Here is a 14,356-nt window from a genome sequence, read left to right on the forward strand (position 1 = left end):
ATTGTGACCCAGGTGTTGCATGGGAAGGCAAGGAGCCATTGTGACACTTTGGGCTTCTTCCCTTGAGCTCTGCAGCTGGCTGTCCCAGCCCAGCGCACCATGTGCCACCTGCTCTCCTCAGGGCTCTGCCTGCACACAGCCCCAGGAGAAGTTTTCCTGTTTGGAAGGAAAGAATGGAAAAGCCGGAGCAGGTTTCCTAAACAACAAACCCCACTCAGGAGCCACATGCTCAGTACAGGCTGCCTGGAACGATGTCCCCTTTCTACAAGGGTCAGTGTGAGCAGGAATGAATGATCTCTGGGAGCAGAATTCTCGGAGTCTTTCCACTGAATTCTCTGTCCCTGTGTCTTGGGGTGACTTTATTGTGTGTATCCCCTATTGCTGCTCTATGCCCAGAAGTGAACTTTGTGCATTTCTGTGCCTTTCAACTGAGCCTGAGAGGGGGGAGAGGAAAAAAAAGCCAGACAAACTTCTCAGAGCGTTTGTTCAAGGACACACATACACACTCCTCTGCATCCTGCTTGCAGCAAGAGCAGAGGAAGCAACTTTGTTTCTTTTTAGCCAGTTTTCAGCTCCTTTTCTCTGGGGGGAGATGGAGAGTTGAACTTTGTTTTCCTGGGACTTTGGGGGTTTTTTCCCCTTCTCTTCTTGACTCTTTCAACATCAGAGCACATTGGGAGAATTTTCTCCCGAGGTGGGGGCCCTGAATGTGGGCCCATGAGCCAGCTGCAAGGAGGAGGAGAGAGACTACACCTACGGAAGTGTTGGGGTTCCTCCCCCCTGCCATGAGGTCATGGGAGAGGGGACCCTGGGGTAGAGGCATGGCCTGGGCACGGGGTCTCCCTGCTCCCTGCTCACATGTGCCCTAATCCTGTTCAGCACTGCTTATTTTGTGTTGCCCTGTGCGAGGAGGGCCCTGGTTGTGCCGTGATTGCTCAGTTCTTTGGCAGTGCCCCGCCCATGTGGCTGGAGAAGAAAGAGCTCTGAAACTTCTCTCAAGAATCGCTCCCTGTTTCTTTGCACGGGCCTCGCTGTCTATGGATGTTTCAGGAGACCCCACCGAAACACGGAAGGACTCTCAATCTATCCCAGCTTTCTCTGCACAGCGAGAGCTTTTAATATTTAGCATTGCTATCCTTTTCCTGTGTGTTTGTTAAAAAAATAGTTTTTATCTCTTTCACTTTCTTCCCAGGAAAGTTCTTTCTTCCAAAAACCTGGTGGGGGAGGGCTGGGTGTAACCTGCCTTCTATCAGAGGATATTTTCCTCCACATTTGTCCAAACCGGCACAGCCTGTCCTTTCCTGGGTCTCTGTTGCAGATGGAAGCTGCTGGTGCCATTGTCAGCTTGAAGCACTCTTTTGATGCAAGCAGATGTTGCCAGGTGTGTTCAGCAGCTGTTGCTCAATGCTTATGCCAAGCTATTGTGTTCCTCATGGAACCAAGGAGCCATTGTGACACTGCAGGGGCTGATGGCATCAAGGAGGCAATTGTGACAGTACAGAACCTCCTAGAAACAAGGCTCCATTGTGACACCGTGGGGAATCATGGAATCAAGGAGCCCATTGTGACACGGCTGCATGGAACCAATGGTCCATGGTTACACTGCGGATTCAAGAAGAGCACGGTGACACCACGCAACATCATGGAACCATAGGTCCATTGTGACACAGCGGGGCCTCATGGAAACAAGGGGACCATTGTGGCAAAGCAGGGCCTAATGGAAGCATGGAGAGCATTGTGACACTAAGGAAACTCCTGGAACCAAGATGACCACTGGCACATAATGGAACCTCATGGAAGCAAGCCTCCACAATGACTTTGGAGGGCCTCAGGGACCACAGGACCCATTGTGACACAGCAGGACCTGGTGGAACCAAGGAGCCTTTGTGATACTCCAGATCCACATGGAAGCCAGGGTGCACTGAGACACAGCGGGGCCTTGTGGGAACCAAAGACACCTCTGCAAAAAGCAGGCTAGCTCATAGAAGCAAGGAGTCCATTGTTACAACGTAAAAGCTATGGAAGCAAGGGACCATTGTGACACTGCGGGGCCTCATGGAACCAATTGTCCATGATGACAATGCGGATCAAAGGAGACCATGGTGACACTGCGGAACCTGATGGAACCAAGGAGCCATTGTGACACAGTGGGGCCTCATGGAATCAAGGAGACCATTGTGACCCAGGTGTTGCATGTGAAGGCAAGGAGCCATTGTGACACTTTGGGCTTCTTCCCTTGAGCTCTGCAGCTGGCTGTCCCAGCCCAGCGCACCATGTGCCACCTGCTCTCCTCAGGGCTCTGCCTGCACACAGCCCCAGGAGAAGTTTTCCTGTTTGGAAGGAAAGAATGGAAAAGCCGGAGCAGGTTTCCTAAACAACAAACCCCACTCAGGAGCCACATGCTCAGTACAGGCTGCCTGGAACGATGTCCCCTTTCTACAAGGGTCAGTGTGAGCAGGAATGAATGATCTCTGGGAGCAGAATTCTCGGAGTCTTTCCACTGAATTCTCTGTCCCTGTGTCTTGGGGTGACTTTATCGTGTGTATCCCCAATTGCTGCTCTATGCCCAGAAGTGAACTTTGTGCGTTTCTGTGCCTTTCAACTGAGCCTGAGAGGGGGGAGAGGAAAAAAACCGGACAAACTTCTCAGAGCGTTTGTTCAAGGACACACATACACGCTCCTCTGCATCCTGCTTGCAGCAAGAGCAGAGGAAGCAACTTTGTTTCTTTTTAGCCAGTTTTCAGCTCCTTTTCTCTGGGGGGAGATGGAGAGTTGAACTTTGTTTTCCTGGGACTTCGGGGGTTTTTTTTTCCCTTCTTCTCTTCTTGACTCTTTCAACATCAGAGCACATTGGGAGAATTTTCTCCCGAGGTGGGGGCCCTGAATGTGGGCCCATGAGCCAGCTGCAAGGAGGAGGAGAGAGACTACACCTACGGAAGTGTTGGGGTTCCTCCCCCCTGCCATGAGGTCATGGGAGAGGGGACCCTGGGGTAGAGGCATGGCCTGGGCACGGGGTCTCCCTGCTCCCTGCTCACATGTGCCCTAATCCTGTTCAGCACTGCTTATTTTGTGTTGCCCTGTGCGAGGAGGGCCCTGGTTGTGCTGTGATTGCTCAGTTCTTTGGCAGTGCCCCGCCCATGTGGCTGGAGAAGAAAGAGCTCTGCAACTTCTCTCAAGAATCGCTCCCTGTTTCTTTGCACGGGCCTCGCTGTCTATGGATGTTTCAGGAGACCCCACCAAAACACGGAAGGACTCTCAAATTATCCCAGCTTTCTCTGCACAGCGAGAGCTTTTAATATTTAGCATTGCTATCCTTTTCCTGTGTGTTTGTTAAAAAAATAGTTTTTATCTCTTTCACTTTCTTCCCAGGAAAGTTCTTTTTTCCAAAAACCTGGTGGGGGAGGGCTGGGTGTAACCTGCCTTCTATCAGAGGATATTTTCCTCCACATTTGTCCAAACCGGCACAGCCTGTCCTTTCCCTGGGTGTCTGTTGCAGATGGAAGCTGCTGGTGCCATTGTCAGCTTGAAGCCCTCTTTTGATGCAAGCAGATGTTGCCAGGTGTGTTCAGCAGCTGTTGCTCAATGCTTATGCCAAGCTATTGTGTTCCTCATGGAACCAAGGAGCCATTGTGACACTGCAGGGGCTGATGGCATCAAGGAGGCAATTGTGACAGTACAGAACCTCCTAGAAACAAGGCTCCATTGTGACACCGTGGGGAATCATGGAATCAAGGAGCCCATTGTGACACGGCTGCATGGAACCAATGGTCCATGGTTACACTGCGGATTCAAGAAGAGCACGGTGACACCACGCAACATCATGGAACCATAGGTCCATTGTGACACAGCGGGGCCTCATGGAAACAAGGGGACCATTGTGGCAAAGCAGGGCCTAATGGAAGCATGGAGAGCATTGTGACACTAAGGAAACTCCTGGAACCAAGATGACCACTGGCACATAATGGAACCTCATGGAAGCAAGCCTCCACAATGACTTTGGAGGGCCTCAGGGACCACAGGACCCATTGTGACACAGCAGGACCTGGTGGAACCAAGGAGCCTTTGTGATACTCCAGATCCACATGGAAGCCAGGGTGCACTGAGACACAGCGGGGCCTTGTTGGAACCAAAGACACCTCTGCAAAAAGCAGGCTAGCTCATAGAAGCAAGGAGTCCATTGTTACAACGTAAAAGCTATGGAAGCAAGGGACCATTGTGACACTGCGGGGCCTCATGGAACCAATTGTCCATGATGACAGTGCGGATCAAAGGAGACCATGGTGACACTGCGGAACCTGATGGAACCAAGGAGCCATTGTGACACAGTGGGGCCTCATGGAATCAAGGAGACCATTGTGACCCAGGTGTTGCATGGGAAGGCAAGGAGCCATTGTGACACTTTGGGCTTCTTCCCTTGAGCTCTGCAGCTGGCTGTCCCAGCCCAGCGCACCATGTGCCACCTGCTCTCCTCAGGGCTCTGCCTGCACACAGCCCCAGGAGAAGTTTTCCTGTTTGCAAGGAAAGAATGGAAAAGCCGGAGCAGGTTTCCTAAACAACAAACCCCACTCAGGAGCCACATGCTCAGTACAGGCTGCCTGGAACGATGTCCCCTTTCTACAAGGGTCAGTGTGAGCAGGAATGATCTCTGGGAGCAGAATTCTCGGAGTCTTTCCACTGAATTCTCTGTCCCTGTGTCTTGGGGTGACTTTATCGTGTGTATCCCCTATTGCTGCTCTATGCCCAGAAGTGAACTTTGTGCGTTTCTGTGCCTTTCAACTGAGCCTGAGAGGGGGGAGAGGAAAAAAAAGCCAGACAAACTTCTCAGAGCGTTTGTTCAAGGACACACATACACACTCCTCTGCATCCTGCTTGCAGCAAGGGCAGAGGAAGCAACTTTGTTTCTTTTTAGCCAGTTTTCAGCTCCTTTTCTCTGGGGGGAGATGGAGAGTTGAACTTTGTTTTCCTGGGACTTTGGGGGTTTTTTCCCCTTCTCTTCTTGACTCTTTCAACATCAGAGCACATTGGGAGAATTTTCTCCCGAGGTGGGGGCCCTGAATGTGGGCCCATGAGCCAGCTGCAAGGAGGAGGAGAGAGACTACACCTACGGAAGTGTTGGGGTTCCTCCCCCCTGCCATGAGGTCATGGGAGAGGGGACCCTGGGGTAGAGGCATGGCCTGGGCACGGGGTCTCCCTGCTCCCTGCTCACATGTGCCCTAATCCTGTTCAGCACTGCTTATTTTGTGTTGCCCTGTGCGAGGAGGGCCCTGGTTGTGCCGTGATTGCTCAGTTCTTTGGCAGTGCCCCGCCCATGTGGCTGGAGAAGAAAGAGCTCTGCAACTTCTCTCAAGAATCGCTCCCTGTTTCTTTGCACGGGCCTCGCTGTCTATGGATGTTTCAGGAGACCCCACCGAAACACGGAAGGACTCTCAAATTATCCCAGCTTTCTCTGCACAGCGAGAGCTTTTAATATTTAGCATTGCTATCCTTTTCCTGTGTGTTTGTTAAAAAAATAGTTTTTATCTCTTTCACTTTCTTCCCAGGAAAGTTCTTTCTTCCAAAAACCTGGTGGGGGAGGGCTGGGTGTAACCTGCCTTCTATCAGAGGATATTTTCCTCCACATTTGTCCAAACTGGCACAGCCTGTCCTTTCCTGGGTCTCTGTTGCAGATGGAAGCTGCTGGTGCCATTGTCAGCTTGAAGCCCTCTTTTGATGCAAGCAGATGTTGCCAGGTGTGTTCAGCAGCTGTTGCTCAATGCTTATGCCAAGCTATTGTGTTCCTCATGGAACCAAGGAGCCATTGTGACACTGCAGGGGCTGATGGCATCAAGGAGGCAATTGTGACAGTACAGAAGCTCCTAGAAACAAGGCTCCATTGTGACACCGTGGGGAATCATGGAATCAAGGAGCCCATTGTGACACGGCTGCATGGAACCAATGGTCCATGGTTACACGGCGGATTCAAGAAGAGCACGGTGACACCACGCAACATCATGGAACCATAGGTCCATTGTGACACAGCGGGGCCTCATGGAAACAAGGGGACCATTGTGGCAAAGCAGGGCCTAATGGAAGCATGGAGAGCATTGTGACACTAAGGAAACTCCTGGAACCAAGATGACCACTGGCACATAATGGAACCTCATGGAAGCAAGCCTCCACAATGACTTTGGAGGGCCTCAGGGACCACAGGACCCATTGTGACACAGCAGGACCTGGTGGAACCAAGGAGCCTTTGTGATACTCCAGATCCACATGGAAGCCAGGGTGCACTGAGACACAGCGGGGCCTTGTGGGAACCAAAGACACCTCTGCAAAAAGCAGGCTAGCTCATAGAAGCAAGGAGTCCATTGTTACAACGTAAAAGCTATGGAAGCAAGGGACCATTGTGACACTGCGGGGCCTCATGGAACCAATTGTCCATGATGACAGTGCGGATCAAAGGAGACCATGGTGACACTGCGGAACCTGATGGAACCAAGGAGCCATTGTGACACAGTGGGGCCTCATGGAATCAAGGAGACCATTGTGACCCAGGTGTTGCATGGGAAGGCAAGGAGCCATTGTGACACTTTGGGCTTCTTCCCTTGAGCTCTGCAGCTGGCTGTCCCAGCCCAGCGCACCATGTGCCACCTGCTCTCCTCAGGGCTCTGCCTGCACACAGCCCCAGGAGAAGTTTTCCTGTTTGCAAGGAAAGAATGGAAAAGCCGGAGCAGGTTTCCTAAACAACAAACCCCACTCAGGAGCCACATGCTCAGTACAGGCTGCCTGGAACGATGTCCCCTTTCTACAAGGGTCAGTGTGAGCAGGAATGAATGATCTCTGGGAGCAGAATTCTCGGAGTCTTTCCACTGAATTCTCTGTCCCTGTGTCTTGGGGTGACTTTATCGTGTGTATCCCCTATTGCTGCTCTATGCCCAGAAGTGAACTTTGTGCGTTTCTGTGCCTTTCAACTGAGCCTGAGAGGGGGGAGAGGAAAAAAACCGGACAAACTTCTCAGAGCGTTTGTTCAAGGACACACATACACACTCCTCTGCATCCTGCTTGCAGCAAGAGCAGAGGAAGCAACTTTGTTTCTTTTTAGCCAGTTTTCAGCTCCTTTTCTCTGGGGGGAGATGGAGAGTTGAACTTTGTTTTCCTGGGACTTCGGGGGTTTTTTTTCCCTTCTTCTCTTCTTGACTCTTTCAACATCAGAGCACATTGGGAGAATTTTCTCCCGAGGTGGGGGCCCTGAATGTGGGCCCATGAGCCAGCTGCAAGGAGGAGGAGAGAGACTACACCTATGGAAGTGTTGGGGTTCCTCCCCCCTGCCATGAGGTCATGGGAGAGGGGACCCTGGGGTAGAGGCATGGCCTGGGCACGGGGGTCTCCCTGCTCCCTGCTCACATGTGCCCTAATCCTGTTCAGCACTGCTTATTTTGTGTTGCCCTGTGCGAGGAGGGCCCTGGTTGTGCTGTGATTGCTCAGTTCTTTGGCAGTGCCCCGCCCATGTGGCTGGAGAAGAAAGAGCTCTGCAACTTCTCTCAAGAATGGCTCCCTGTTTCTTTGCACGGGCCTCGCTGTCTATGGATGTTTCAGGAGACCCCACCGAAACACGGAAGGACTCTCAAATTATCCCAGCTTTCTCTGCACAGCGAGAGCTTTTAATATTTAGCATTGCTATCCTTTTCCTGTGTGTTTGTTAAAAAAATAGTTTTTATCTCTTTCACTTTCTTCCCAGGAAAGTTCTTTTTTCCAAAAACCTGGTGGGGGAGGGCTGGGTGTAACCTGCCTTCTATCAGAGGATATTTTCCTCCACATTTGTCCAAACCGGCACAGCCTGTCCTTTCCTGGGTCTCTGTTGCAGATGGAAGCTGCTGGTGCCATTGTCAGCTTGAAGCACTCTTTTGATGCAAGCAGATGTTGCCAGGTGTGTTCAGCAGCTGTTGCTCAATGCTTATGCCAAGCTATTGTGTTCCTCATGGAACCAAGGAGCCATTGTGACACTGCAGGGGCTGATGGCATCAAGGAGGCAATTGTGACAGTACAGAACCTCCTAGAAACAAGGCTCCATTGTGACACCGTGGGGAATCATGGAATCAAGGAGCCCATTGTGACACGGCTGCATGGAACCAATGGTCCATGGTTACACGGCGGATTCAAGAAGAGCACGGTGACACCACGCAACATCATGGAACCATAGGTCCATTGTGACACAGCGGGGCCTCATGGAAACAAGGGGACCATTGTGGCAAAGCAGGGCCTAATGGAAGCATGGAGAGCATTGTGACACTAAGGAAACTCCTGGAACCAAGATGACCACTGGCACATAATGGAACCTCATGGAAGCAAGCCTCCACAATGACTTTGGAGGGCCTCAGGGACCACAGGACCCATTGTGACACAGCAGGACCTGGTGGAACCAAGGAGCCTTTGTGATACTCCAGATCCACATGGAAGCCAGGGTGCACTGAGACACAGCGGGGCCTTGTTGGAACCAAAGACACCTCTGCAAAAAGCAGGCTAGCTCATAGAAGCAAGGAGTCCATTGTTACAACGTAAAAGCTATGGAAGCAAGGGACCATTGTGACACTGCGGGGCCTCATGGAACCAATTGTCCATGATGACAGTGCGGATCAAAGGAGACCATGGTGACACTGCGGAACCTGATGGAACCAAGGAGCCATTGTGACACAGTGGGGCCTCATGGAATCAAGGAGACCATTGTGACCCAGGTGTTGCATGTGAAGGCAAGGAGCCATTGTGACACTTTGGGCTTCTTCCCTTGAGCTCTGCAGCTGGCTGTCCCAGCCCAGCGCACCATGTGCCACCTGCTCTCCTCAGGGCTCTGCCTGCACACAGCCCCAGGAGAAGTTTTCCTGTTTGGAAGGAAAGAATGGAAAAGCCGGAGCAGGTTTCCTAAACAACAAACCCCACTCAGGAGCCACATGCTCAGTACAGGCTGCCTGGAACGATGTCCCCTTTCTACAAGGGTCAGTGTGAGCAGGAATGAATGATCTCTGGGAGCAGAATTCTCGGAGTCTTTCCACTGAATTCTCTGTCCCTGTGTCTTGGGGTGACTTTATTGTGTGTATCCCCTATTGCTGCTCTATGCCCAGAAGTGAACTTTGTGCATTTCTGTGCCTTTCAACTGAGCCTGAGAGGGGGGAGAGGAAAAAAAAGCCAGACAAACTTCTCAGAGCGTTTGTTCAAGGACACACATACACACTCCTCTGCATCCTGCTTGCAGCAAGAGCAGAGGAAGCAACTTTGTTTCTTTTTAGCCAGTTTTCAGCTCCTTTTCTCTGGGGGGAGATGGAGAGTTGAACTTTGTTTTCCTGGGACTTTGGGGGTTTTTTCCCCTTCTCTTCTTGACTCTTTCAACATCAGACCACATTGGGAGAATTTTCTCCCGAGGTGGGGGCCCTGAATGTGGGCCCATGAGCCAGCTGCAAGGAGGAGGAGAGAGACTACACCTACGGAAGTGTTGGGGTTCCTCCCCCCTGCCATGAGGTCATGGGAGAGGGGACCCTGGGGTAGAGGCATGGCCTGGGCACGGGGTCTCCCTGCTCCCTGCTCACATGTGCCCTAATCCTGTTCAGCACTGCTTATTTTGTGTTGCCCTGTGCGAGGAGGGCCCTGGTTGTGCCGTGATTGCTCAGTTCTTTGGCAGTGCCCCGCCCATGTGGCTGGAGAAGAAAGAGCTCTGCAACTTCTCTCAAGAATGGCTCCCTGTTTCTTTGCACGGGCCTCGCTGTCTATGGATGTTTCAGGAGACCCCACCGAAGCACGGAAGGACTCTCAAATTATCCCAGCTTTCTCTGCACAGCGAGAGCTTTTAATATTTAGCATTGCTATCCTTTTCCTGTGTGTTTGTTAAAAAAATAGTTTTTATCTCTTTCACTTTCTTCCCAGGAAAGTTCTTTTTTCCAAAAACCTGGTGGGGGAGGGCTGGGTGTAACCTGCCTTCTATCAGAGGATATTTTCCTCCACATTTGTCCAAACCGGCACAGCCTGTCCTTTCCTGGGTCTCTGTTGCAGATGGAAGCTGCTGGTGCCATTGTCAGCTTGAAGCCCTCTTTTGATGCAAGCAGATGTTGCCAGGTGTGTTCAGCAGCTGTTGCTCAATGCTTATGCCAAGCTATTGTGTTCCTCATGGAACCAAGGAGCCATTGTGACACTGCAGGGGCTGATGGCATCAAGGAGGCAATTGTGACAGTACAGAACCTCCTAGAAACAAGGCTCCATTGTGACACCGTGGGGAATCATGGAATCAAGGAGCCCATTGTGACACGGCTGCATGGAACCAATGGTCCATGGTTACACTGCGGATTCAAGAAGAGCACGGTGACACCACGCAACATCATGGAACCATAGGTCCATTGTGACACAGCGGGGCCTCATGGAAACAAGGGGACCATTGTGGCAAAGCAGGGCCTAATGGAAGCATGGAGAGCATTGTGACACTAAGGAAACTCCTGGAACCAAGATGACCACTGGCACATAATGGAACCTCATGGAAGCAAGCCTCCACAATGACTTTGGAGGGCCTCAGGGACCACAGGACCCATTGTGACACAGCAGGACCTGGTGGAACCAAGGAGCCTTTGTGATACTCCACATCCACATGGAAGCCAGGGTGCACTGAGACACAGCGGGGCCTTGTGGGAACCAAAGACACCTCTGCAAAAAGCAGGCTAGCTCATAGAAGCAAGGAGTCCATTGTTACAACGTAAAAGCTATGGAAGCAAGGGACCATTGTGACACTGCGGGGCCTCATGGAACCAATTGTCCATGATGACAGTGCGGATCAAAGGAGACCATGGTGACACTGCGGAACCTGATGGAACCAAGGAGCCATTGTGACACAGTGGGGCCTCATGGAATCAAGGAGACCATTGTGACCCAGGTGTTGCATGGGAAGGCAAGGAGCCATTGTGACACTTTGGGCTTCTTCCCTTGAGCTCTGCAGCTGGCTGTCCCAGCCCAGCGCACCATGTGCCACCTGCTCTCCTCAGGGCTCTGCCTGCACACAGCCCCAGGAGAAGTTTTCCTGTTTGCAAGGAAAGAATGGAAAAGCCGGAGCAGGTTTCCTAAACAACAAACCCCACTCAGGAGCCACATGCTCAGTACAGGCTGCCTGGAACGATGTCCCCTTTCTACAAGGGTCAGTGTGAGCAGGAATGAATGATCTCTGGGAGCAGAATTCTCGGAGTCTTTCCACTGAATTCTCTGTCCCTGTGTCTTGGGGTGACTTTATTGTGTGTATCCCCTATTGCTGCTCTATGCCCAGAAGTGAACTTTGTGCATTTCTGTGCCTTTCAACTGAGCCTGAGAGGGGGGAGAGGAAAAAAAAGCCAGACAAACTTCTCAGAGCGTTTGTTCAAGGACACACATACACACTCCTCTGCATCCTGCTTGCAGCAAGAGCAGAGGAAGCAACTTTGTTTCTTTTTAGCCAGTTTTCAGCTCCTTTTCTCTGGGGGGAGATGGAGAGTTGAACTTTGTTTTCCTGGGACTTTGGGGGTTTTTTCCCCTTCTCTTCTTGACTCTTTCAACATCAGAGCACATTGGGAGAATTTTCTCCCGAGGTGGGGGCCCTGAATGTGGGCCCATGAGCCAGCTGCAAGGAGGAGGAGAGAGACTACACCTACGGAAGTGTTGGGGTTCCTCCCCCCTGCCATGAGGTCATGGGAGAGGGGACCCTGGGGTAGAGGCATGGCCTGGGCACGGGGTCTCCCTGCTCCCTGCTCACATGTGCCCTAATCCTGTTCAGCACTGCTTATTTTGTGTTGCCCTGTGCGAGGAGGGCCCTGGTTGTGCCGTGATTGCTCAGTTCTTTGGCAGTGCCCCGCCCATGTGGCTGGAGAAGAAAGAGCTCTGCAACTTCTCTCAAGAATCGCTCCCTGTTTCTTTGCACGGGCCTCGCTGTCTATGGATGTTTCAGGAGACCCCACCGAAACACGGAAGGACTCTCAAATTATCCCAGCTTTCTCTGCACAGCGAGAGCTTTTAATATTTAGCATTGCTATCCTTTTCCTGTGTGTTTGTTAAAAAAATAGTTTTTATCTCTTTCACTTTCTTCCCAGGAAAGTTCTTTCTTCCAAAAACCTGGTGGGGGAGGGCTGGGTGTAACCTGCCTTCTATCAGAGGATATTTTCCTCCACATTTGTCCAAACCGGCACAGCCTGTCCTTTCCTGGGTCTCTGTTGCAGATGGAAGCTGCTGGTGCCATTGTCAGCTTGAAGCACTCTTTTGATGCAAGCAGATGTTGCCAGGTGTGTTCAGCAGCTGTTGCTCAATGCTTATGCCAAGCTATTGTGTTCCTCATGGAACCAAGGAGCCATTGTGACACTGCAGGGGCTGATGGCATCAAGGAGGCAATTGTGACAGTACAGAACCTCCTAGAAACAAGGCTCCATTGTGACACCGTGGGGAATCATGGAATCAAGGAGCCCATTGTGACACGGCTGCATGGAACCAATGGTCCATGGTTACACTGCGGATTCAAGAAGAGCACGGTGACACCACGCAACATCATGGAACCATAGGTCCATTGTGACACAGCGGGGCCTCATGGAAACAAGGGGACCATTGTGGCAAAGCAGGGCCTAATGGAAGCATGGAGAGCATTGTGACACTAAGGAAACTCCTGGAACCAAGATGACCACTGGCACATAATGGAACCTCATGGAAGCAAGCCTCCACAATGACTTTGGAGGGCCTCAGGGACCACAGGACCCATTGTGACACAGCAGGACCTGGTGGAACCAAGGAGCCTTTGTGATACTCCACATCCACATGGAAGCCAGGGTGCACTGAGACACAGCGGGGCCTTGTGGGAACCAAAGACACCTCTGCAAAAAGCAGGCTAGCTCATAGAAGCAAGGAGTCCATTGTTACAACGTAAAAGCTATGGAAGCAAGGGACCATTGTGACACTGCGGGGCCTCATGGAACCAATTGTCCATGATGACAATGCGGATCAAAGGAGACCATGGTGACACTGCGGAACCTGATGGAACCAAGGAGCCATTGTGACACAGTGGGGCCTCATGGAATCAAGGAGACCATTGTGACCCAGGTGTTGCATGTGAAGGCAAGGAGCCATTGTGACACTTTGGGCTTCTTCCCTTGAGCTCTGCAGCTGGCTGTCCCAGCCCAGCGCACCATGTGCCACCTGCTCTCCTCAGGGCTCTGCCTGCACACAGCCCCAGGAGAAGTTTTCCTGTTTGGAAGGAAAGAATGGAAAAGCCGGAGCAGGTTTCCTAAACAACAAACCCCACTCAGGAGCCACATACTCAGTACAGGCTGCCTGGAACGATGTCCCCTTTCTACAAGGGTCAGTGTGAGCAGGAATGAATGATCTCTGGGAGCAGAATTCTCGGAGTCTTTCCACTGAATTCTCTGTCCCTGTGTCTTGGGGTGACTTTATTGTGTGTATCCCCTATTGCTGCTCTATGCCCAGAAGTGAACTTTGTGCGTTTCTGTGCCTTTCAACTGAGCCTGAGAGGGGGGAGAGGAAAAAAAAGCCAGACAAACTTCTCAGAGCGTTTGTTCAAGGACACACATACACACTCCTCTGCATCCTGCTTGCAGCAAGAGCAGAGGAAGCAACTTTGTTTCTTTTTAGCCAGTTTTCAGCTCCTTTTCTCTGGGGGGAGATGGAGAGTTGAACTTTGTTTTCCTGGGACTTTGGGGGTTTTTTCCCCTTCTCTTCTTGACTCTTTCAACATCAGAGCACATTGGGAGAATTTTCTCCCGAGGTGGGGGCCCTGAATGTGGGCCCATGAGCCAGCTGCAAGGAGGAGGAGAGAGACTACACCTACGGAAGTGTTGGGGTTCCTCCCCCCTGCCATGAGGTCATGGGAGAGGGGACCCTGGGGTAGAGGCATGGCCTGGGCACGGGGTCTCCCTGCTCCCTGCTCACATGTGCCCTAATCCTGTTCAGCACTGCTTATTTTGTGTTGCCCTGTGCGAGGAGGGCCCTGGTTGTGCTGTGATTGCTCAGTTCTTTGGCAGTGCCCCGCCCATGTGGCTGGAGAAGAAAGAGCTCTGAAACTTCTCTCAAGAATCGCTCCCTGTTTCTTTGCACGGGCCTCGCTGTCTATGGATGTTTCAGGAGACCCCACCGAAACACAGAAGGACTCTCAAATTATCCCAGCTTTCTCTGCACAGCGAGAGCTTTTAATATTTAGCATTGCTATCCTTTTCCTGTGTGTTTGTTAAAAAAATAGTTTTTATCTCTTTCACTTTCTTCCCAGGAAAGTTCTTTCTTCCAAAAACCTGGTGGGGGAGGGCTGGGTGTAACCTGCCTTCTATCAGAGGATATTTTCCTCCACATTTGTCCAAACCGGCACAGCCTGTCCTTTCCTGGGTCT

Source organism: Aphelocoma coerulescens, chromosome 29, assembly GCF_041296385.1.
Source record: "Aphelocoma coerulescens isolate FSJ_1873_10779 chromosome 29, UR_Acoe_1.0, whole genome shotgun sequence".
Lineage (NCBI taxonomy): Eukaryota > Metazoa > Chordata > Aves > Passeriformes > Corvidae > Aphelocoma > Aphelocoma coerulescens.